Genomic DNA, 23399 nt, shown 5'->3' on the forward strand with positions numbered 1-23399 from the left:
AAGCAGGCAGTGATTTCATGCAGCTCCGCTTCCATATCGTGGCCCCCTCCTCCATTTCTTACATTTTTTTTGTGCTTTCCTTCCCTGTCATTATTGTTGTCCAACAGCTATTTGTTCAGTAATCTCCCCCAAGAGATTAGCACACTAATAGGCAGTCAACAAAACAAGAAAGAAAGAAAGACACAGTACTTAAAGGATGAATACTTGGGAGAGAGCATCAGTCTTTTGATGTCCTGATTCCAGTCAGGTTTATTTGCTATATATATGTCTATAATAACTATATATCTCGGTACAGCTGTCCTACTGCTCAGGAGGAGATTTCTGACTGCTTTGTAACCCTCACACCTCCCCTCTGCTTCTGGAGGGTAGGAAAGCAGCAGCACCCCCCTTACCCAAAGGCAAGCTCCTTTTTCAGCAGGTGCTTTGGCTCCACTTTCCCCCAAACAAATTCTTCTTTCAAACTGGCAGTGAAGACTTACTTAGGACTGCATTATGGGCTCTTGCAAACACCCTTTTTTTTTCTTCCCTGAAAATTGATACCACACACTTGGGCGATTTTATTTTTTTTAACAGATTTGTAGGCATTCTTTTCATTTCCCCCTTGTGACTTCATACAGAACACTTTTTCAGACAAATCTTTTCGCACCCCTCCAAAGCAGTCAATGAAACCAATCACGTGCATACAATTAAGCACAAAGGAAAAAAAAAAAAAGCCACAACAGCCTAACAATTTCATCTAAAAATCCTCCAGATTGTTAATATTCAAAAGTAACAAATCCTTTTGAACAGAATTTCAAAAAGTCATGCATGCCTCAAACAGTCATTTTAAATACCCACAAATCTGGGAACATATGGAAGCTAATAATTTTAAAATGATAACATCGTGCATTCTGCTCCCCATTAGGGCCTGATCCTGCACAGCTGAAGCCAGTAGAAGCTTTATGATTGACTTTGTTGAGCATATGATGAAGTCCTTAACTGGGTGCAGCCTCACTCAAGTCAAATAGATTGCATGTGTATAGATCGGGGCAGAATTTGCCCACGCATTCCTAATGATTTGTAGCACAAAAACCATCTAGCAGACTCCAACATCCCGAATCCGTAGAGGGAAATTAGGTGAACCTGTGTGTGTGGAGGGAAAATACTGGTGAGTGGATTAACACGAGCAAACTCCAGATCTTCACAGTATCGTAGGTATCTTAGGTATCTTCTATGCTAGGACTCCTATCAAGAAGATCAGGGTGGCATAGTTGCATCCTTTGATTCTCAGTGTACACAGAAGAGGGAGTTGCTATTAGAGCTTGGAAGACCATGAACTTGCTACTTCTGATTTCAAGGATAACAGGAAGTTTGAGTTTACAGGTTAATAGTGCTTTATTATTGGTTCTGATACATTCAGAAAAATGGAAAAAACTTTCCAAAGTTGTGAAATTGAATGAAAAATCTTGAGACAAAAGACATTCAAGCATTTTATCTCAAAACAGTACATTTTGAGATCTCTAATTTTTGTTGTTTCAAAATATTTAACTGAGAAAATCTGAATCTTAAAGATTTAAACACTGGCTGAAAAATGTACACATATATAAAGATTCTCATATACTCTCACACACCTTGGATGTGGTTGTGAGGAAGTACAGCAAAACTCACGAAGCTTGTAGAAACTGAAGGAGATATCAATACCCCCCCAAAAAAAAAAAATAAAGTCAAATCAAATTGGTTATACAAGTATGCACGTGGTGCTTGTAGCTATTTTGGGGGTCAGGTCTCAAAGTTATCCTGTAAGTTTTGCTTTACTTGTTATTCATTGCAAATCACCCCCTCCTGTAGTCCAGTGAATACAAGTTTCAGCTTTAAAAACAAAGCTTTTACCTTCTGGACTTGCAGAGAAAAATTGCAAACATGAAAGATATAAAGAGAAAAAAAAAATGTTGCTTTCTCAATAGCTTAAGTACAGCCATACTGATTTGGAGGTATGGAGTACCCAAAGCCGTTCCACACCCAACAGTGGCCTCGAGAAGATGCCTAGAGAGCACTGAGAACAGTGCAAGAATATCCAATATTTTCTCAAACATTTTCCCAGCCTCTCACCATTTTCAATGCAAGGGATTTTCTAAGCCTGATGTGATTCATTTTGTCATGTAACAAAGAGTAATGAGCAATTTTATCAGGATGATGATCTGATCCACAGTTCTTGAAAACTTAGGACTATATATGCACTGCATGTCCCACCAAAGTCCACGCATCTGGTCAACAGTGGAGAAAAGTAATTTGGAGGGAACAGTAAAGCCTTGAGTCTTTTGTAGGCAAACAAGGAAATACCAGTCCAAAGTCCCAGCTGGAGCATACAAGGTTTGAATATGTGTTTTAGACTGACCGGAAGGTTATATACCCTTTGTGAAAGAAAAAGAACTATCACAACTCTTTCGGAGAAACAGTACCTCTGGAACCAGATGAAATGCCCTCAATAAAAGCTGAATCCGTGTAAAATTCAACCCCATTTAGCATTTCACTCCAAGATTCAGGCTCAGCCAGATTAGATTTAAAGTCCATCCAACCTTTTAGATGAGTCTGGAATTTGAGAGAAACAGGGCAGACTTTTGCAACATTATCCCATGGCTGGAGCACTGGCGGGTCTTTCTCTTGGAACCAGCTATCAGTGCTCAACACAAAACTTGGCCAAGTGTGACTGGAGAGAACGGAAGGAGACTTCTTTTGTTCATATCTTTACAGTGCTTCTACAAAGTTTTCCAAATGAAAGGCTACGGTTTTAAAAGCAGTGTCCAAACTAACCAGCACTGCTGTAACAAGGTCAATACACCATCAAGCACCCTACAAGCAAAGGTCCATTTCTATTATTACCTTCCACACACTATTTGTTTAAAAGTTGAATTCCCACTTTGTGCCTGTGAACAATGCAATAATGTCCTCTTGCTATTTGTGTTTTCTGGCCCAGGCCAACATCAAAGGCAGCAGTACGAAATTAAGGAGTGCTTCGGATTTATATTCAAACCACTCTGTATTCCAAACCCGAGCCCCTGCCTCCCCTCATCCCTGGTAGACATTTGCATCCCTTAAATGATCTTGTTTATTCTATGTGTCGGAATATAGTTATCTGAATATTAATTATGGTTTTAGTGAAGTTCATCGGTTGAGTGCAGGAATTGAGAATTCTTCCTTCAGTCGCAGCCACCTGCTTAGATTTCTGTGTTTATCTGCTTCACTGAGTTTAAATCAGTTTCTGTAAGTGAAAGTCTGTTGCTTTGAGCAGATGTTAATGCTCAGAAATAGTGTACAGTCTGCCATTAGCATATGTAGCATAATGCTAATAAATAGAGGCATGTACCACCCTTGAAGGTGATTCTGATTTTGATGGAAGACCTCACCCCCTCAGACATCTTCCCCCCGCCCCCCATTTCTGCCAGCCCCCTTTCCTTAGGAAAGCTTCTGGCTGATACAGCTGTTATAAGTGAGGGACCTTCCTCCCACCCCTGGAAAGACCTTAGCAAATGGTCCATTCTGTTCATGCTACATTTGGATGATTAATGATATTGTATATTGTAACTAAATTGTACTGCTATTATCATCAGGTCACTGCTGACAACTAGATATATCATCTCTGGGGTTCATATACAGATAACAATTTTAACTATGTGGATAAGTAAAGGCTTGATGGTGTCCTAATGCTAATGTAAATATTACTGCATATTGGAAGTCGGTAATGCACTGTATATAAGGATCGCATTACACAACAGCAGCCATTGGGCAGCTGAAGCTGGTGCAACTGCTGCAACAGTGGTTTTCCTACTTTATCTTCCTTGTTAATTTTTTCCCCTTCCTAAGGATTTGGAATAATCCATCTGTAAAACACGACAACCATTTAGACTCTAAGGGACCCAGCCGCTTTCAAACAAAACTGTAATCAAACTGATTTGGGATGTCTGGAGTGTTGGGAGGGGGGAGTTTGGTTGCCTCCCCACTCTCCCAGCTCCCTGCTGAATGCAGTGCTTTGAGCTGCAGCACTAAAGCGATCCCCAGAAGAAAAGTTGCTGTTACACTATGGCCAGTTCAGTCAAGAGCAGGAGGGCTGGAAATCTGAAAAAGCCAGGTCGTGAACATGTCTTTGTGTTTTGTCTCAAGAGCAGATCCGTGCTCCAAACCCTGGCAGCAGGTAACCATTTGAGGGAGAAATCATATTGAATCAAATGAAAAATTTGAGGGAGAACGGACTTATTGCAGAAACGTAGCATTACAGCTCCTGGCTAAAGTGGAGAGTATATTGAAAAGGGTTGGAGAAGCAAGAATTCAAACTGAGCATAGCTTCTGCCTCTTTTACTACTCATCCATCAATAACTGGCACGTCATGTAAGTGTTCAGACTAGAAATTAATCGTTCTTGCTAATATTGAGGAATCTTATTGCAGTTACTCTTATCTTCATAAATCCCAATATATACCAGGAGCAAAGAATGCGGAAGTCATTGCAATGATACCAGCAGAAAACTGGAGCGTGATAAGAATCGGCTTTACAGGCGTTGCATTTCCATGAGTCTAATTCCCATTTCATAGGGAAGAAAACATAGCGATCTGCAGTCAAAAAGAGAAGACAACAGCTGGATCAGAGCCCCCAACTGATTTATACTCACAATTTCCTTCTGAGATAGCAGCAGCGGAAGTGAAAAGCAAAGTCTACCAATAATTCTGTTCTCCCACCAGCATGAGAAGGGGGAGATTTTCCTAAAACCAAGAAATTACCAGAGTCAGATTTTGTTGGACACTGATTATTTTTAAGTGGTTTGAGCTCCCCATTTCCATCATTTCAGGCAGTGCTGTGTCCCATTTTCCACAGAAGAAGGTACAGAAAAGGAGAAAGTTTTTGCACAGAAATACAGGTACAAGTACGAGTTCCCAGCTCAGCAATTACAGCACAATGTGTCTGCTAATTAAACAAGTTTTTTGTAAAAAAGAAAACAAACAAACAAAACAACAAAACAATAAGAAAAATCAAGGCATTGACAATTTACCTTCTTAGCTAATTTCTGGCTGCTGGATCCACTCTCTTCTTGGTAGGTTTTTACATATACTTAGTCTGAAAAAAATAAAATAAAATAAAATAAATCCACAAGCAGATCCTAAAGTAGCCAGGGCTCTGACATACGAACTGGGAGGGGGAAGTAAATGGATTCTTGTGAAATTAGCTAATCATCACTGACCACTGGTCATTTCCCTCAACAGCCTGCACCTCCTGGATGAGGGATTCATCACCAAGACACCACGTGGGTTTCTGAGCAGGAATACCCAATGTCTGTGGGTCTCAGAACAAAAAAGCAGAATTGCTCCCTCTGTTCCAATCATACAATTTCTGTAAAAAATCAGCCCATACAACAATTTAAGAGGTATAATAGGGACTGAGCTGTATCAATTCATTTTTATTCTGCTGATGTTCCCTTGCCCACTGTTTGCACTTATTGATCTGCAACCAAGGGAGAAGGCCAGAAACAGGGAAGAATAAAGGTAAGCCCAAAAAGTGCTGCTGTTCTAGAGCAACATAAAACAACTTGAAGCTGGAGGGTAGAGGAGGGACAAGGAAGCAGAGCAGCAAGAGAAAAGGAGAAGAGAGAAAGGAAGAGCAAATGAGAGACAGAGCAAACAAGATTAAGTTTCGTCTGACTTATTGGATGTACACTAGGAAAGCAAAAGGCAGGGAGAGGAAGGCCAGAAGGAGAGAACATGAACTGCAGCAAGTTCTGTCCTGAGGCTCCATGCAATGGTTTTGTCAGAGACTCTCTGAGGCTGGTGCCACTTCATATGATGTGTAGCTTTAATGAAAGAAGGAGGCGGGGCAGGAGCAAAGGAGAAAAAACACAAGAGCAACTGAGACTCTCTGTCTCTTCCTCAGTCTCCGTTTGCAGAGACCTATTGGCCATAACTCTTGCAGGGCAAATAACAAGCCTTCCCCATCCAAATGTAAGCACATTGGCACTTAATCCTATTTTATAAAGGTTATAGTTTTACATAAATCACTCGCTCTAAATGCACTTTAGTCATCCTCCTTGCGTTAAGTTTCGCTTTAAGCCTAACTAGGCAAGGAGGATTTCTCCCACTGGCCCTCTGGACATGACGCCACCAAGATTGAACTATGCTCTCCATTTTTAATATCCCTGGAGGGATTCGTCTATAATGATGTCAGGGGCTAAGCATATTCCCTTGCCAGGGCGGGTGAATTAAATCCGTCCTTCCCCTGTCTCACTCAGGTCCAACAGAGCTAAAAACAAGTTGTTCGGAGAGCAGAGAAAACTGGTGATGCTTTACTTTTGATGTCTCGCTCTCCATACGGATTCCCTAATGTCTACTAAAGGGTGAGCTTAGTAGCCTTTTCTTCAGTGATTTCACTATCAGTCATTCCTTTAATGAAGTTTATAATAGTCTCTGAGACCTCTCCTCTCTGTCATATTGTGCTGAATTTGCCAGGGACTTTCAGGGTTATACAGGAAGGACAGACTGACAGACAGTACCACCCCTAGATAGACAGAGAGCACAGTTGCTTGAAAATGTCATTTTGTTAAGAAATCAGCTTTCAAGGTACTCACTGGCGTAATTGCTGCAAGGCATCTTTTGCCCGTTTTCATGCAGACAAATCCCTGATGAGGAAGGCGCGCGCTAGCTCCTGTATGTTTTCTTAATGAGTTCAGTGCTTGTTCCTAGCAGGGTTTGTGAGGAGTTGAATCGACAGGCACCCAGAGAACTTCAGGAGGCTGGACCGAGTTAAACACAATGATTTCAGAAGTACACTGCACCGGCTCCCACCTTTGCTTCCTTAGCAGGTCCTTCAGAACAGACCATCCTGCTGCAGACACTGGAGCTTGACGTGGTAATTTGGAGTTCGAGGAAAAAATTTAAAACAATGATCATGAGCAAGTGAAGGAAATAAAAGCAGAGATTCTCTGTGCAGGGGGTAATAATGAAATGTTCATACACTCAGGAGAACATAGGCCATAGGGTGTTTTTTTTTTTTTTTGTTCCTGTAGATGAAAACCCATGCTGGTCTCTGCAAGATCACACATAACCTGATCTGACCACCAGCCCAGCAGTTCCCAAAGAAAGCAAGACCATGACTCTTGCTGTGTCGAACTGTATTTGAAACAGGGTAAGTTGAAACCCTCTAAAAGCACAGAAAAGACCATGCTACAGACAATTCCTACCCATGTGTGGATTGATCTACAAAGGGGACTGAGCTGGCCCTCAAATATGCAGTATGGACAACCAGGGGCTGGTAGAAAGCAAGGCTGGTTACACTAGCTTGCAGCTGACATCACCCAAGAGACCCAGGCTGGCTCCTTTCTTATTCCCTGGTGCTCTTGGCATGAAGTGCCCCACTAAGAGGATTCCTCCAGCAGGTGCTATCCAACACAGCTGAACACACTGGAAAACACAGAAAACGTGAAAAGATTTTTGAACAGCAGAACTCAAGTTCTTTCAGGTAATATGGCTGAGCTATCACTGTGGTCTCTCTTTAAGGCATTTTTAATTTAAATGTCTTCTCTACCCAAACACTCATTTTCATAAAATTTGAACAGTTCAGTCACTTAGATTTTTGACCTAGTCAGATTGTCTGAAAATGGATAATAAATTCAGAAATTATTGGAGGGAAGGAAAGAAGGGATGGAGAGAGAGGCACTGACACCACCATCACATTGGCCTTGTACTCTTAATGCTAAGTTAACCTTTTTTCCATGGAGAGAAGGTGAGTAACACCAGCCTACAGCCAGGTTGCCCTATTCAAGCTGTCTTGATCCGACTCCACAGAAGAGGGATTTCTGGTAGTCTGAAGAGATACAAAGCACACTGAACTTCCTGCAAGGAATCCAGATTTTATTTATTTATTTATTTATTTATTTTAAAGTTTTGCACTATCACAAAGTTAATCTAGTCTTTGGGTTTAGGGTATGATTGGTGAAGTCCGGGTGCAAACCAGTGCCTCTGTCTAGCATTAGAGGAAATGCTGAGATGCAACAGGAAAGCAGGTCTTTTGTTCTTTCTGGCCTTTCAGCAGGTAGGAAACACCATGTCACTTCCAGTCAAAGGATGCAGAACCAAAAGTCATGGAACTAAGACATCCCTGCAAAAAGACGATGCTCCACCAAAAGCAGCGTCGGTATAACTTCGCACACCAACTCTGATTGTAAGTCCAAATTCCAGATACGAGGAAACCTCCACATCACCAACATGTACCTAATCCTAAATGAAGCTAAGAGCATAGCGGAGATAGTCTCCTGCTGCCATGATAAGAGTGAACTTCTCTGTAAAGAGGAATTGCACACCTATGCACTCATTAAGCCCTCTACATCACCCTCAAATTAAATAGCTATATAAACCTAAACAGAGAAGAATGAATTTTACCCACAAATAAATAAATAAACAAACAAACAAACAAAAACACAAACGTAAATCCTACTTGCCAGTCAGTGACGATTCGTGCATTTGCAAATTAATGGGAAGTTCAAAGCTCCCTAGTTTTGCACAGCTGGGAGAAACTCCATTTCCTTGCAATAGTAATGATTTCTACTACAAGAGTAAGAATAAATTTGTTTTCTCTCAGACAACCAACAGAAATAATTCATAAGTTTGCTTTCTGTGATATGGTTGTGCTTAGAAAGCTCAGCTGTAATCAGTGCGCCCCAGTGCAAGGTGCTGTTCATGCTCCAAGAAAAATTCCAGCTGAAAGAAACAGAAGTCACACACTCAAGGCCATATAGTAACTCAGTAGCCAAGGGAAAAAAAATGAATTTAAAGCTTTTTGACCACCAGCCCAGTGTTCCTTGTGCTGCACCATGCATGGTGCCATCAGCAAGGTCAGCAAGAATGTTATATACTTATACACTTGCCATCAACATCACACAAAAGCACCTCATAACCTATATTCTTATCTTTCCCCAAGAAATTAAAAACTACTGCTGTTCTTAACTACATGAAATATAGGCAAAAGTTGGTGCTACAGCCACTAAATAAATAAATAAATGGATAGATAAAAAGCACCATAATTTGTGGTGCTTATGTCCCAACTTCAAATGCCCTGCTCAGTTTCTACTCAACCCCAAAAGCACCTATTCCATTAGCAGAAATACTCCTCTAACAAATCCATACTTCAGAGCAGGGCCCAGATCTGAGGTCTCCTCTGAGTCACATAAATGCCCTTACCAGAGCATTGTTCTCTCAGACTCCCCCTGGCCCAGAACTAAGACACGAGAAGCAGCAAAATATCTTCATCCTTTGATAATGCAGCATCCAAAGCACCATCTTGATTCTTTTTGGTGCACAAAAGTTTCAGGAGGAACAGTAGTAGTTAATACATCAAATCACTGCCATGTACTTGGTGGGTTATTTGCTCACCTGTCCTGACCCAGAGCCACCACCATCACCCCTTAGCTATGCTCAGCACACCCCTGTCAGCTTCCTGCCCTACACAGCACCTGGGATCCCCAAAACTACCCTCTTTCCAGACACATACACGAAACAAATGTTCACCTGAAACATGTAGGGCTTTAGGGTTTTTTTGAAGATTTTCTGTTAAGACCTCCTTAGTACTAAAGAAAAAAACAACAACAAAAAAAAAAACAGGCTAGGTCATGGAAACACAAAGATTGTAGTTTCTCCAACAGTTAACAGAAAACATTGCTTTCTTAGAGAGAAAATCAGGCTGGGGTCAAGGAAAAAGAACCAAGGTGCTTTTTTCTAAAACATTGATTTGAACCTGCCTTCTACTTAAAGCAAAAAGGAAAGACAACAAGTCCTAAAAAGGAACCAGCAAAAAACACACTCATCTTCCTAAAGTTTACAGAGTTTTATGCTAAATGTGATCTGCTCATATTGAAGTCCTACCACTGAACCAACCTAGGAGAACTTTTCTTCTCAGTGCTAAAACAGCACAGACACCCTCCCCAGGGACCTAAAAATAAATAAATAAATAAATAAATTAGTTTTATGCAGTCACAAAATAGACACCAGGCTTGGAAGATACTGGCCCCATAGCATCGTGGTTCTTCATGTCCGCATTCCTTAACTCTGAACACCTGCATAGGGCTCTCCCATCAGATGTCTCTTCCAGGCAAGGTGTATGAAAAACTTAGTCAGCCCCATAGCTTTTGTTTTAATTTCCTGGTAACCTCTTCACACTTCTGGGAAGGTAGCAGCCGGGCAATTGTCTTTGCTACAAAAGGGATTTCTAATGTTACTTCTAATAAACAACAAGTTATTTCCTGAAAATTGCTCTTGTCCCTATTAGGATTACCTAAAGAAAGACAGCTGCACAGGATGGAGACAAAAGGGGTTTCTTGCACATAGGTGGGAGAGTTGTTGCACCTGTTTTGCACAAAAAATGAAGGCTGACCTTGCCAGGTTTGCAAAGCTCTGCTCCTGCCCCTGAAGGCCCTTCAGGCTGAAGTGGTTCCACCTGGGGACAGGAGCTCATTGGGAGATCAGGCTTGTTTTCCAGATGGTGTAAATTAGATTGCTTTACCGGAGTCAATAAAGCTAGTCCCTTACAGCCGAGAGGTTGTTGTGGGGGCAGTTTTTTTTTTTTTCTCTCTTTTTTCTTCTTCTATTCAATCCCCACCTACCTCCTTTTTCCCTTCCCCACCTCCTTGAACTACGCAAAAAAAAAAGTTTGCGCAAAAAAGTTTCTCTCCAGAATTTCTATGTGAAGAGATGACCTGTGCATTTTGATGATTTTATAGAGCTATATCTCTAAAGCTCCTTAGGTGTTAAACCTGTTACTGAAATCTCTTTGGAGGCAAATACCTGGCTCTGATTGTTGGACTTGGCTCTCAGTGGCAAAGTGAGTACTTTGTTTCTTCATTTATGAATATAAGCTTGTATTCTAAGTGCACCTAGATTTGTAGTTTCCTAACTTATTTCTTTTAGGAAGAATGGGGCTTTTGGAAAAATAGGGGCTTCCATTGGAAAGCTAGACCTATTGGATGGTAACTTTTTTAACTGTTAAAGTATGCATAAGTTTTGAAATTCAGTTTAAATAGAAGCAATCAAGATATCAAAAAATTTTGTGAGTGGAAAAGTCACTGCTCTTTCACTAATAGTAGCATTTAAAAAGGCTGTTTCCTAAAGCAGCCTCTACCTATGTCTCATCCATTAAATTTCTATCAGAAGTTAACAGAATTTTAGACCATATCAATGAAACAAATGAAATAACTTCTGCTTATAAGCTTGACAGATTTGCTTGTTCTTTAGATCTTTCTGACTTTGCTAGTACTGCTGTTTCTACTTGAATCTCATTGAGAGGGGGAAAAAAAATTTTGTTTGTTTTTTAAGGAAAGACTACTTTAAAAAAACTTTTAAAAAAATCTCACCCTCACCCTTTGTTTTATTAGAAAAAATAGAAATCATAGCAAGTGCCTACTGAGAACACTTAAGTAATCTTCCCAATGCTTATTAATTGTTTGTATTTAATTTCCCCTAAAGACACTTGCAAAAGCAATTTACTCAAAAAATGGAGGCACACAAGTTCAGGATAACCCCACAAGCATCTCATAACAGCATCTAAACAAGCCCCCAATGTCCTTTGTTTTAACATTTCTTTCCCCCGAGCTGTATCTTGTTAAAGGTCCCTTTCAGTGAAAGCACTTCTCTACCCTGCTTTTTTGGGGGGATGACCCTTAAAAATGAGGGGCAGAAGCATTGCAAAGGCCCTAAAGGGTCCATTTTTCAGTAGGCAGTAGACTGCTAAACCTCCTTGTTCCAGATGGTGAGTATCCTTAATTCTTGTTTGTGAGCTTTGAGTTGGATTGTGTGTTCTCAAACAAAGCTAGTTATGTCTTTTTTTCTTACTTTAAAGCTTAGAAGTTCTGTTTTTCTTCCCTAGCTGAATTTTTTTCCTGAAAATTGTTCCAACCCACCTCCCTAACAAATCATCCCTGAGTAGACTTCAAACATAGAAGCTTTTTGTTTTCTGAAAGCTATAGATAGACCTGTTCTTGCACAGTAGATTGAAAGTAATTCTCATTAATACAGTATGTTAAATCCTGATCTTGAAAAGACTTTGATGTGTGGGCTTAGGAGCTCTTCAGGATGGGATCTATTTTTTAAGAAGCACTTGTTTGGGGTGATGAGGTTTGTGTATTAGGGCCTAAAACTGTTAATTTAAACACAGGTAATAAAACGAGGTTATTCCCATGTGTAAGCCTATATATAGGACTACACCTCCAGTCTTCCACTCTTACCTTTGCAACTGTTTTACTCCTAAATCCCAATGCCCCATTCCTGCACAGTTCTGGGGCACTGTTTACTCCCTCTAGGATGTTAATAAGCCTCACTGGCAAGGAACAGAGCATTAGTCTTTGATGGGTAGGTAGATTAAATATGCATGCATAATAGTAAATATTTATTTAGGTACCTGAGCTATTCTGATTAATGGCTGCATTTTTCTTTTAAATGATTTGAGTACTTTTTAATGGCAATTAATTAGTATTTATGGTGTGATTATTTAATTTATTTCACTCTTCTGCTGCTAGTACAGTCAGAGAAGCTGAAAACTCCAGGTTTTTACAGTTTTTTAAGGTTGGTAAATATTAGTTTGCTACTGTCTTCTGTGTGTCTGGGGATGCACAAACCAGCATGTCTCTGCTCTATTTCCTAGCACTTATTTACCAGCAGCAGAACTACCATCCAGGGAAATAGGACTCTGATCCTGCAAGCACTTCATGAAGTTTTTTTTAACTTTAAGTACACAAATAAACTTGTTGTGGTCAGCAGTGGCACAAGGATTACATGCATAAGTTTCCAGGATTGGGACCCATAGGTCTCTCTAGTGACCTGCTTAGCTTGCAGTAATAACAGGGCAGCTCTCAATAGACTATGCAAGAGGTACTTAATGCCATAGTTTGACTTTACCACTGTTTGCATAGGGCCTATAATGTGATTTATTTTTGCTCTGAATTGTTGAAGTGCAGGAAAAACAGACAAGTCTCTTTTGAAAAAGGAGACAATCCCTCTGGATCAGTTGTGTTAGGTGTCCACTGCAGAAGCTATGTGCAAAGAGGTTATAGAGATCCATGTCTCCTTTTGCCTGAAAGGTCAACTCTGATGGTTGCAGGCATCTGTCTCTTGGAATGCCTCTGCAGCAATCTTGTCTATACGGTTGAGCCTGGAAAGCATCTCCAGTGTCATTATCCTTGCAAAAATGTAGTGGGATTAAAACCCATTATTGCTACTGCATTGCATGGGGATCTGGAAACCAGATGGGTTTGCTGTTGGTCACATAAGCACTTTGAGCTCTCCCTTGGCTTGAGGAATACTCTGGCAATTTGTATTGCTTTTGGGTTTGTAAGTGAGACCAATATGGTAGGAGGTAAAAACTTTGGAGAACCCACTCCTGATTCCAAATCTGGGTGAGATAACTTTAGAGACTCAGGGCTCCTTAGGCAATCTGATCAGAAGCTGCTAGCAACCAGAGGAAATCTTTTGTCTACTTGCAAAAATATCAAAAAGTAAGGAGCGGCTCAGTACCTTGACTGGATCAGGCTGAGTTTGAGGCTATCAACTCAGACTGACTTGATGGGAGAGGCCTAATGGAGTGGGTGAGACAATTAATGTCAAGCGATAAATCCTGCATGATGGACAGATCCCTCGTTCTCTCATCCCCTGCGCTCCGCAACCTCAACAGCCCAGAGTGAAGGCAAAGCAAACAGATGGGGAAAAATACAATTAGTTTCAGAGCCACCAGAAATCCAAACGATATTCCATCATGGGTTCTAGGCCAGCACACTAATTTATCGAGTGCGCAGCGCTATTGGAAGTGGCCTGGTGTGCTAACTTGGCAATAGATCATGATAAAAAATGTAAGTGATCCGTTATCGCCAGGTTAATGTGCTTTACTATGCAACTCTGCCAGCTCAACAGAAACATCATTACATAATGATAATGATGCTCCACAAACAGAAGGTGGAGGAGGGGGAGAGGAAATGAGACCTCAAGCTCTGGGATAGCACAGAAATTCCTCGGCAAAAAGCGTTGGGCTTTCTGTTCATTTAAAAAAATAAAAAAGGAAACTGAAGCAAGTCAAGTCTCAAAAAGCAAAGATGTTAAGGAATCATTAGTTCAAAGTAATGAATGCTTTTTTTTTCCAATTCATCTGCCTGATTAGGAGTGTTGATAACCATGAAATTCACCAGATACTTGCTATTGTTTCATTTCTCAAGAGCTGACAGGGCTGTTCAGATCTGGATGCACTTTGCTGATAATGTGGATGAATCAAAAGTCTGCCTGCCTGGCACATGGGCTCCTGCAAGCTTGAAAGAGACTGATGTAGGCAGTCAGGAGGAAGGAAGAGGAGGTGCAGGCTGCATGCAGTGCCTGGGACACAAATGCAGGGGGAACAACGCAGTGAGTGCAAGAGGCAGGTAGGGTGTTGGGTGCTGAGGTGGTGCTTTAAATGGGGAGAGGGACACAAATAGAGTAGGGGAGTGTGGTAGTGATGGTGTGCACGTGAGCTGAGGGTGAGGGATTGTGCACAGGCAGTGCAGTTGGTGACTAGGAACAGAGTCCTGGCATGTGAAGAGGAATATGTGTGTGATGGCAAGTGCGTTGCCACATCCCAGGGGCTATGCAGGTGTGGGATGGGGGTGATGCTCATGTGAGAGGTGGCACAACCATGGTGCCAGGGAAGGAAGCATGAAAAATCATTGCATGAGCAGAAACCAGGAGAAAGTTCTGCCTCAGCCATTCTTCCCATGTATCAGGCCCTAGGTGTGGGGTGGAGACCTCAGTCCCTCATAAACTGCACTGCTTTACCTATGTTTTGTTTTGCACCCTTTGGGTGTGACATGTTTGTCTCTGGCACTGTGGAAAGCTCTTGTAGTTGGTATGCTTGCCTGGGTATTTTTAGCAGGTGCTTTGCATTATAAATCCTGCTGGCTTTAACACTGCTGGGTAGACTTGGTATAATTTACCTTTGGTTTAAGAAGAAATGGGAGCTGATTCAGGAATTATGGTGTGTCAAGTCAACACAAATAAAAAATAAAGCAGGGGAGGATTAGGCAGAGATGAATGCAACACAAGAGCTGAGTGTTAATTGTGAGAATGGTGCAGGGGAAGAGGAAATGAAACCTCCTTTATTCCTCTGCCCCTGAAGGCACAACTCGTGTTTTGGGGTCAGCACTGGCAACACATCCTGTTGGGATGTGTCTCTGTAGTTTGCAGGGATTGCAGCCCTTCCTGCAGAGCTTGTTTATTGCTCAGGTTTTTGAGTTGTATATCTTAGCTCAGGAAGTTCCTGCTTTGGTTCCTAGGTGGCAGGCAAGGTGGCAGCCCTCCCTGCATCTCATGATGCACAGCAGCTGTGCAGTGTGGATGTGAGTAGATGCTGGCTGCTGACAGGATGCATTGGGAGAGGTTTTATTCGACATGGATTTCCTACTTGAGCAGCAGGATTGCCCTTACAGGTTCCAAAAAACTTGAAATAGTTTTAGTGCTTCAAACTTCTCCATGCAAATCTGTGGCTGGTAGGGAGGATGCTGTTGAACAAACATAGATCCTCTTTAAATGTAGGTTGCTATCAGTTTATGTGAGAGGGAAGTATCGATGGCTGCAAGGCAGTAGTGATGTGGTAGCACTGGAAAAAAAAAAAAAACGGGGGAGGAGGGGGGGGATGGTCTTCCCTGGCCACTCATTGCTTTTTTTTTAAGAAGTAAAAGACCCTGAGGATTTCAACACATGAACTAGTTTTAAACCTTCTCTTTCCTGATGGTGAAAAGGGTTATTCTGTTTAAACTGCTGGGGTTAATACTTTTGCAATATAGTAAAGGCTCAGTGCTTTATCTTTCAATGAGCATAGGGTAAAGCTACACTGTGGTGTTATCTCCTGTTTAGCATAGAATCTGTATGTGTATATAGTTGGAGGAAAGTCACTATCAGACCCTTTAGGCTTTCATGTTTCTCTGTTTATATCCCCCACTTTCTGGCCAGTGTCAGGCTTTGGAAAGAAGATAACAGATGTAAAGATGCCTCAGTGTTTTTTATCCTCTTTGCTCCTGTTCTACCTGTGCCCTGCCCTTGTCAGGAGTAAACAGCTATAACAGACCTTGAAACAATAAATTTCATAGCCTCAGGTTGGTTTCCTATGAACTATTGTCCTCATTGAAAATCTCTATTTCCCTTCAATTCTTTTTCTACTGACAAGAACATGTGAGGATTAATTTAGAAGGAGATAATGAGAGCGGTTGTATGTGCACATGGACATGTACACGTTCTCTCAAGGTAGTGTAAAAATTGTGATTAGCTGTTTAGATGAGTTATGCCTCAAATTTCTAATCAAAATTAGATGTTTGCAGTGCTAGTCACAGCATTTCCACACAAAAGCAAAACACTGCTCCTGTCACTGTCAACTGGTAGAAACCTCTGATAAAAAGAGCTGAGGAAGGTAAGGATGATGGGGTGAGGGCTGCAAAATGCATTAAAGTCAGCCCAGGACAATTGGGTTGTATGTTGTATCCCTTTGTTGTGAGTGTTGTGTTGCAGACCAGGAGTGGCGTTGCTTCATGCTGCTTGTGTGGAGTCCTATCAAGCACCAGGGTGGAGATGAAGAAAGATGTAGTTGCCAGACTTTTGAGCTCTATTCTGTGAACACTGAAGCGTGAGTTGCTGTGCACCAGGTCATGATGGAGCAGGTATCTGCAGTTTGGACTTGTGTGGCTATGGTGCAGGGCCAGGTAGGTCTTGTGCCATAGTCAAAACAATTTGAAATACTGTTTTCATGAAGGCTGTGCTTCTAAATTCCCTACACCATGTATATGGGTGAGATGGCACTGTGTAGGCCTGAGGTGCCATCACAGGGTTAAGAACAACTGCCATCCTCTCTGTTAATTCATTTAATTCCTCTCCTGGGTTAAATCCAGCCCTGCTGCTTGGAACCATCTCCTCTGGTAGTATACATGAGCCTCAGGGAAGGCATTGCTAAGATGCCTTCAGAGACCATTTTTTTAATTCATTTTCTGTAAGAAAAGCAAAGAATGAGTGGAAACATTTGATTTCCCTCTCCACCCCCCACCCCATGGTGCCAAGAAGAGAGAGGAGGAGGGATGATGCTGGTGCCAATGGAACAGGAAGCCCCTATCATTGTGCTTGAAGACTAAACCAATGAAATTCTGTCATACAAAATGCTTTATATCTGATATTTCACTGTAAGTGTCATAGAAAGAAAGGATCTCTCTGATATTTCAAGGAGCAGCAAAGTCTGTGATGACATGCTGGTATCAAGATTTGCATATTTATTATAGATAAGCTGTCAAAATGTATGTTGTCAATTTCACCTTATACTCAGAATTTAATGATGCACGTAAAGGACAGAAAATCTTTAATATTAATATGATTTTAGATTATAAGACTTCATTGTGGATATCAATCACCTAACCCTTAAGGAAAATGTCACTCAAGTTGATACAGTTTATAGAAAATTAATGTAATCCATTCTTTATGATCTATTGCAGGATCGGGGGGTTCAGGAGGTGGGATGGGGGGTGTAGGCAGAGGGCTGACTTGTTAGTTTGCCATGTTTCCTTAGGTACCTTAAGTTCCTTGAGTATGTTAACTCTTGCTGACCTGGGACATGTTTGTCTTTCCTATAACTGTTTAGGCATTGTACAAACTCTAACTCAAATGAGAGTTTCCTGTTTTGTTGATGCATGAGCATTATGTATAAGTAACAAGACCTATTCTTGGAGAAATATTTTCCTTCCACTGCCTACTGAATAGTTGTAGAGGGGATGGGCATTACAGCTTCCAAGTGTCTGAAGAGGAAGAGTGTTCGGGAGAGGAGCTGAGTAGTGTAAGCACCTCCTGTGACTGGAGGTAGCTGCAGGATTGTGGCCTCTAAAAAAAAAAAAAAAACTGAAGCTGAGATTTTTCTTAAATTCATCTCTCAGTAAATTACGGAAAAGTCACTAGTGCTTGCAGGAAAGCCTTACAAATAGAGGGCTTGCCTCTTTCATCTCTTCCTGATCTTGCAGGAGGTCCATTCATTCAAAACATCAGTAAATTGACCTTCTGCCCATGAAAAGGAGGTGTAACAAGTCACCAGATGGTACTCAGAGAATGAAGATAAAGATTTAGGCCTCTTACTAGGATGTGGGGTATGTCTTGTTGCAGTCTATTACCTGTTGCGGTTGATGACAGTAGTTCCAGTGGATATTGCATACAAAAACAACTTGCTGAACCTATTTTAAGTTTCTTCCTTTGAGCAGGAAGATGGGTTGAAACTGTTGCTAGCACTCCCTTACAACTTTCCTATGACTGAAAGAAATAACTTGGTTAAAATGGTATTGGACTAGTTCCAGGTTTTGTCAGGGGGAGTTCAATGCCCTGACAACGCTGTTCCTCCTGGTGTACTGCTGGATCATAGCTCTGTCCTCTTGCTCCTTTGTTGGTCTTGTGTTCAGACTGCAACTGTGGTGGGGCATGGCATCTTTCATGGAACCATGTAGTGTCCTATTTCTTGTTCCCCCTTCCTACTGTAGTGTAGCCTGCTGACTTCCTCCTGCAGCTCCTCCACCTGCTGCCTAACTCTATCAGAGCACACCTTGCACAGGTGGAGCTCACACCCTCTTCCACACAGGAGTGTGGGCTGTGGACTTTCCAGCCCTGAACAGCACCTTCCCTGAGAGGAAGATCTGTCTAGGTGGTGACCTCCACTTGTTCCATGCTGGGGAGATAGCTCCTGGCTGCTGCAGACTGCAGCCATCACCTGGTCTTGCCCACTGTGCTCCTAACCATCTCAGGGCACATCTGTCAGCCCTCCTAATTTCCTACAGATTTTAATGTGCTGGCTAGATTTGGACAACCAACAGCTGGGTGATGGCTCCCTAGGAGCAGAAAATGGCTGTGCACACCCTGGTGGCAGCCATGTTGTGGGGCCAACTCTAGCTGCTTCCCCCTATGTGGCCCAGGCCTCATGTTCAGCCCGGCCCTCTCCCACCTGCTTTCTTGTGCTCAGTCCCATTTTGGAGGGAAACAATTGACACTAAGCATCTCTGGGACCCTAGGATTCAAAGCTGGATAACACCCACCTTTTACCTTCCCTGTGTGAGCTGTAAGATCTTTGAGGGAGCATCCCTGAATTTGGGGAGCATCCCTGAGCTCTGCCCCTGCCATGGGATGGGGGAGAAGGAGCTGCCAGCAGGGAGGAGGGATTCAGAAGTTCAAGCCTGAAGTGAAGATGGCACAGCTCTTTCCTCTTTCCACATCATAATACCTGCAGCAGACAGGTAGGGGAGCTCTTATATTCAGCATGTGGAAGTACTTGAAAACCCTGGCTATGAGGAGTGGATCAATGTGGTTAGTTATTGCTGGGGTTTATACACAAACATACTCTTATCTCTGAGAAAGACAGTCTGCACAGGTTCAATAAATCAAAATAAAAAAGGCAGGTAGGAATAAGGGAGGGAGGGTGGGGGTGAGGATGGCTTGGGGGAAAAAAAACAACACCTGCAGTAGTAGTGCTTTAAAAACACCTTCCTTTCATCATGGCTTTTGATGGAGCTTAGTTTCTGCAGATCTTGTGTTAGTAGCATGGTTTGTTGTCTGATATTGGGTTGGGGTGGAGGGGTGGTGTTGCATCTTGTTGCATTCCCTTATACCTAAGTGAATTGATAGATGAGCATCCTGAGTGTTTCCTTCTTTCAAATAGCACCAATGCTTTAGTAGTACTGCCTCCTCTGTGCCTTGGCAAAATGCTGAATTGGGAGATCTTCCCAATGTGCCTCTAGAGCAACTGTGAAAACAATAAATTTCACATTGCCTTATTTTGATTGCTGTTTACCTCTTTTTTTTCCTTTCCCCTCCCTGCCTCTTTTCTCCTGCTTTTGCATATTTAGGCCACTTACTCATCTGTGTCACTATCATCTATTTCCTGTAGGCCTCCTGCATAGTAGTATAAGCAATGAAATAACCTAATCAGCCAAACACGTGTGCTTTTTCTTGCCTTGTGCATTTTCTCCTAGTTGTATCTGTTTATCTCCCTGTCTTCAATATCTGCTTTTATCTATTAGTATGTCTTCTTTCCCATGTTTTACCCGTTAATACCTCTTGTTCAGCTGAGGATAAACTCAGTAATAATTGCACTATAAAATGAAGAGTACGCTACATGTCTCTTATTGCTCAGGGGTCTGTTAATTGGAATTTATAAAGTTCAATAAACAGTAATCCAATAAGACCTAAATTCTTATTCATTTATCTTAGAGGTAATATCTAGGCTGCCAGCAGCAAGCTGGAAGTGTCTGAGCCGCAAGCCTTGGTCCCACATGCAGAATGGATTTGTCTTTTTACCTCTGTAGCAGGTATGTGCAACTATGAGTCTCCCAGCAGCCATATCTCCTCGGTGAAACCTGATGGTGGGAGATGCTTTTGTCTGTCTGGGATGCTTTGAAAGAATGCTTGTAGTAAGTAACTAGTGTAAAGTGGGAGATACTGTTTTCCCTTGTGTCTGGGCCTTGCTAGCAGACCCATGTGGAGCTACTCAGGACTGTGACTATAGGCATTCTTCCTCTTTTCTGTTGGACACTGTTAACTTAAAGCTATTTAAAATGCATTTTTTTCCAACCTCTGGATTCTGCCTGCTTGAGTGTTATCTATCTACTGGTACTATCCACTCCCTTCACTTATGCCTAAAGCATTGTTTATGAATAACACTGTGCATTACTGGCTGGTTTTCAAATCAGCCTGTGTTTTAGTGGAGGGTCAGAACACCAGGAAGCTGATATTTTTTCAGTATTGAGCTGCAAATTCTGCACATACAAATAGTGGGTTTCCTGCAATCCACTATGGTTCCAGCCAGTGCCAGAGTACAGCAGTCACTGGTAAGGTACTGTTGGGGAGCACAATGCAGATATGGGGTGAGATAGGGCCATGTTTCAGTGCCTCTTGTTGAGTAATATGGGGCAGGTTTCATAGCCCTGCATTTTGTAGCAAGCAATTAAGTGTTGTGTAACACGATCCCTGCGGATGTTGTGCCAAATATATCTTGGTGATAATGCAATTTAAATGGCAACATATTGACGGGACAGGATAAACAGATAACATGATACCTGATTATTGGATCAGTGCATCAGTTTTGGAGCAAAAAGCAGGAGGAGTTGAAAGTGTTTTACAGGGGATGCTGGGAATCGTAGGCAAATCGCAGGAGGTGTCTGGCTGAGTTGCTATAAGACTTTTGAAGAGTAGTAAGACTACTAGCTGAAAAATAAGGGGGAAAAAAATCTGCCAGACAACCTTTTCTGAAAGTTTTCTGGTTTTCCCTATTATAATTTTGGTCTTTCAAGCTGAGTATATAGATAAACATGTCTAGAAAACCCCTTTGGGGAAAAAAAAGCATTTTATCAAAGTATTTCCCCAGAAACCTCAGTAAACCTTTCCAGAATGCAGCAGTGTCTTTGCTCCTGGTAAGTGGTTGTTGTAGAGCTGATAGAGGATTCCTGGACTAGAGGTTATATGGCTGAGATGAAGGTTGGGAGTCTCATTGTTTCCTAGCTCTTCTGCAGCTTCAAGCAAGACATTGTTAGCTCTTCACTAGAAAAATGAGCCTAATGCTGGTGGCTTTCATAATTAGAAGTGCCCCTAATGTTTCTGCAGTATTGGGTTACCTAGATGATCAGAAAAAAAGTTTGATCTTTGTCCCATGGCATTTCTACCTCTGCATCTGGAGGCTGGATTTCTCCTGGGCATGCCAATTTGTATCTTGAAACAGGTTAATATCACCCTTTGAAGATTTTAAAGTAGTGATATTATGGCAGTAGTTTCTACATCATTACCTATGCACTGAGGAACTCAGTATGTTTATTTGTACTTCCTTTAAAATAGGTCTTGTTTATTCTTAGCTGTTTCCCTAGCCTAAGCTTATCTCACTTGACATGCTCACCTTTGTTTGACTCCCTGAGTAGTTACTCATGACATGTTGGCTGAAGATGACTAAGATGTTAGGTGTCTCGTGAATCCTGGTCTCAAAAGGGGTAGATGAGGTACTGAGAAAGAAGAAAAAGGTGATCAAACAATGAAAAATGGTGGTTTGTTTTGTATGGAATACCTAAAGTTAGGGTGTACTCTGCCTGGAAATTAGATGTTATGGGACTGTGATTACAGTCTATAAGATCCAAAATGCTTTGAAGAAGGAGAGCATGGAACAGTCATCCCTGTTCCCTCACAGCTTCATTTAATGCCTTTTTCTTGTTGCAATATTAGATTAATAGTTAAAAAGCAACAGTAATTCCTTATGAAATGGGTAGTTAAATAATACAGTTCTCTGCTGCAGCATGATGGGGTTGGCAGGAGTTCTACAGCAAAGTGTCTGGGCAAACATTCAGGCAACCCCACTCAAGGGTTTTTAGTCCCAGGCTGCTACCTTGGGGTCAGCAAGTCTTTTGAGATGCAGATAGCTAGAGGTTAAGAGTATACTATGGAGACAGAACGCATATTTGTCCTGTTCTTGTGCTTTTTCACTTAATAGCCATTACTGACCACTGCCAGAGATGGGATACTGGGATAAATGGTCATTGGGCCTGACCTGGCAGGCTGTGGTAATAAACAGCCCTCCTGAGACCCTTCTCTCTGCATTCACTGGCTGCATAAATAACTTTGGGCCATCACTTGCTGTTCTGAGAGCCTCAGCTATGCATCTAAAGTGAAGTGGGATGAAGCTCTGTCTCTGGGTCTATTCTAGGCAAGTAAAAACTGAAAATGTAATGTTGAATGGCAAATGTTCTCCAAAACCCTGCGGTGATGTTGGGCAAGGTAGTATATTAGGTGCTCTTTTTCTTTGGCTGCTATTGTAATGGAAGACTATTTACTGAAGAAAACTGGACTTAACTGAATATATCCTTAGTTTATTGCAATGTGACAACTGTAGCAATATCTTCAGTCCTTTCATACTTCACTGTAGTAACAGCTTAATATTAGGTGTTAGAACAACATATGTCCATGATCTAAGAGTATTCACTTTTTTATAGCTGTGGAAAAAAATGCAGGTTTTGTGGTGAGGAGAGAAAAGGGAACTCGATGTGAGCAACTTCAGTACGGAAATGGACAAAATCCTACCATTGATTCAAAGCTTCAAAGGAGTAAAGTGAAGGCTCGTTATGACCTGTTCTGTCAAATGAAGCACAGCAGTTGTTCAGAGGTAATACCCCTATATATTATCATACTTAAAAACAGGCAATGTCATAAACTTTTTGAAGCACTTAACATACTACAGGAGCTGTGCAGGCTGGTGAAGTCACTCGTTAACAACTCTAAATCATATGGAGCTGCCAGTGCTGTATTCTTTTCTGATATATTCAAGGTGCCCTGCCATTATTACTATAAAATATTTTTTTTGGAAGTAGGAAAATGCATCTGCTCTGGGGTGGTGCGT

At 41.7% G+C, this 23399-nt stretch overlaps 1 protein-coding gene and 1 long non-coding RNA gene across 16 annotated transcripts in view; one reads left to right on the forward strand and one right to left on the reverse strand.

The window, feature by feature from the left end:
• The window catches only part of CELF4 (CUGBP Elav-like family member 4), a 696179-nt gene that overhangs the window by 28697 nt on the left and 644083 nt on the right, over positions 1 to 23399 (forward strand). Inside the window, exon 1 of one of the 15 annotated variants that reach the window (XM_040541451.1) lies at positions 20252 to 20334. The exons of the other annotated variants lie outside the window; for them this stretch is intronic. The gene's annotated coding sequence lies outside the window, so the exon portion shown is untranslated. Of the gene's footprint in view, positions 1 to 20251; positions 20335 to 23399 lie in introns of those variants that run through there. 15 annotated transcript variants of the gene reach the window in all.
• LOC121061956 lies at positions 230 to 9935 on the reverse strand. The gene is made up of 6 exons (XR_005815348.1): positions 9875 to 9935; positions 9521 to 9579; positions 6586 to 6750; positions 5020 to 5084; positions 4642 to 4732; positions 230 to 1122 (listed from the first exon to the last, which is right to left on the reverse strand). It is a non-coding gene; the product is annotated as an uncharacterized LOC121061956 (long non-coding RNA).

The sequence above is a fragment of the Cygnus olor genome, chromosome Z (assembly GCF_009769625.2).
Source record: "Cygnus olor isolate bCygOlo1 chromosome Z, bCygOlo1.pri.v2, whole genome shotgun sequence".
NCBI lineage: Eukaryota > Metazoa > Chordata > Aves > Anseriformes > Anatidae > Cygnus > Cygnus olor.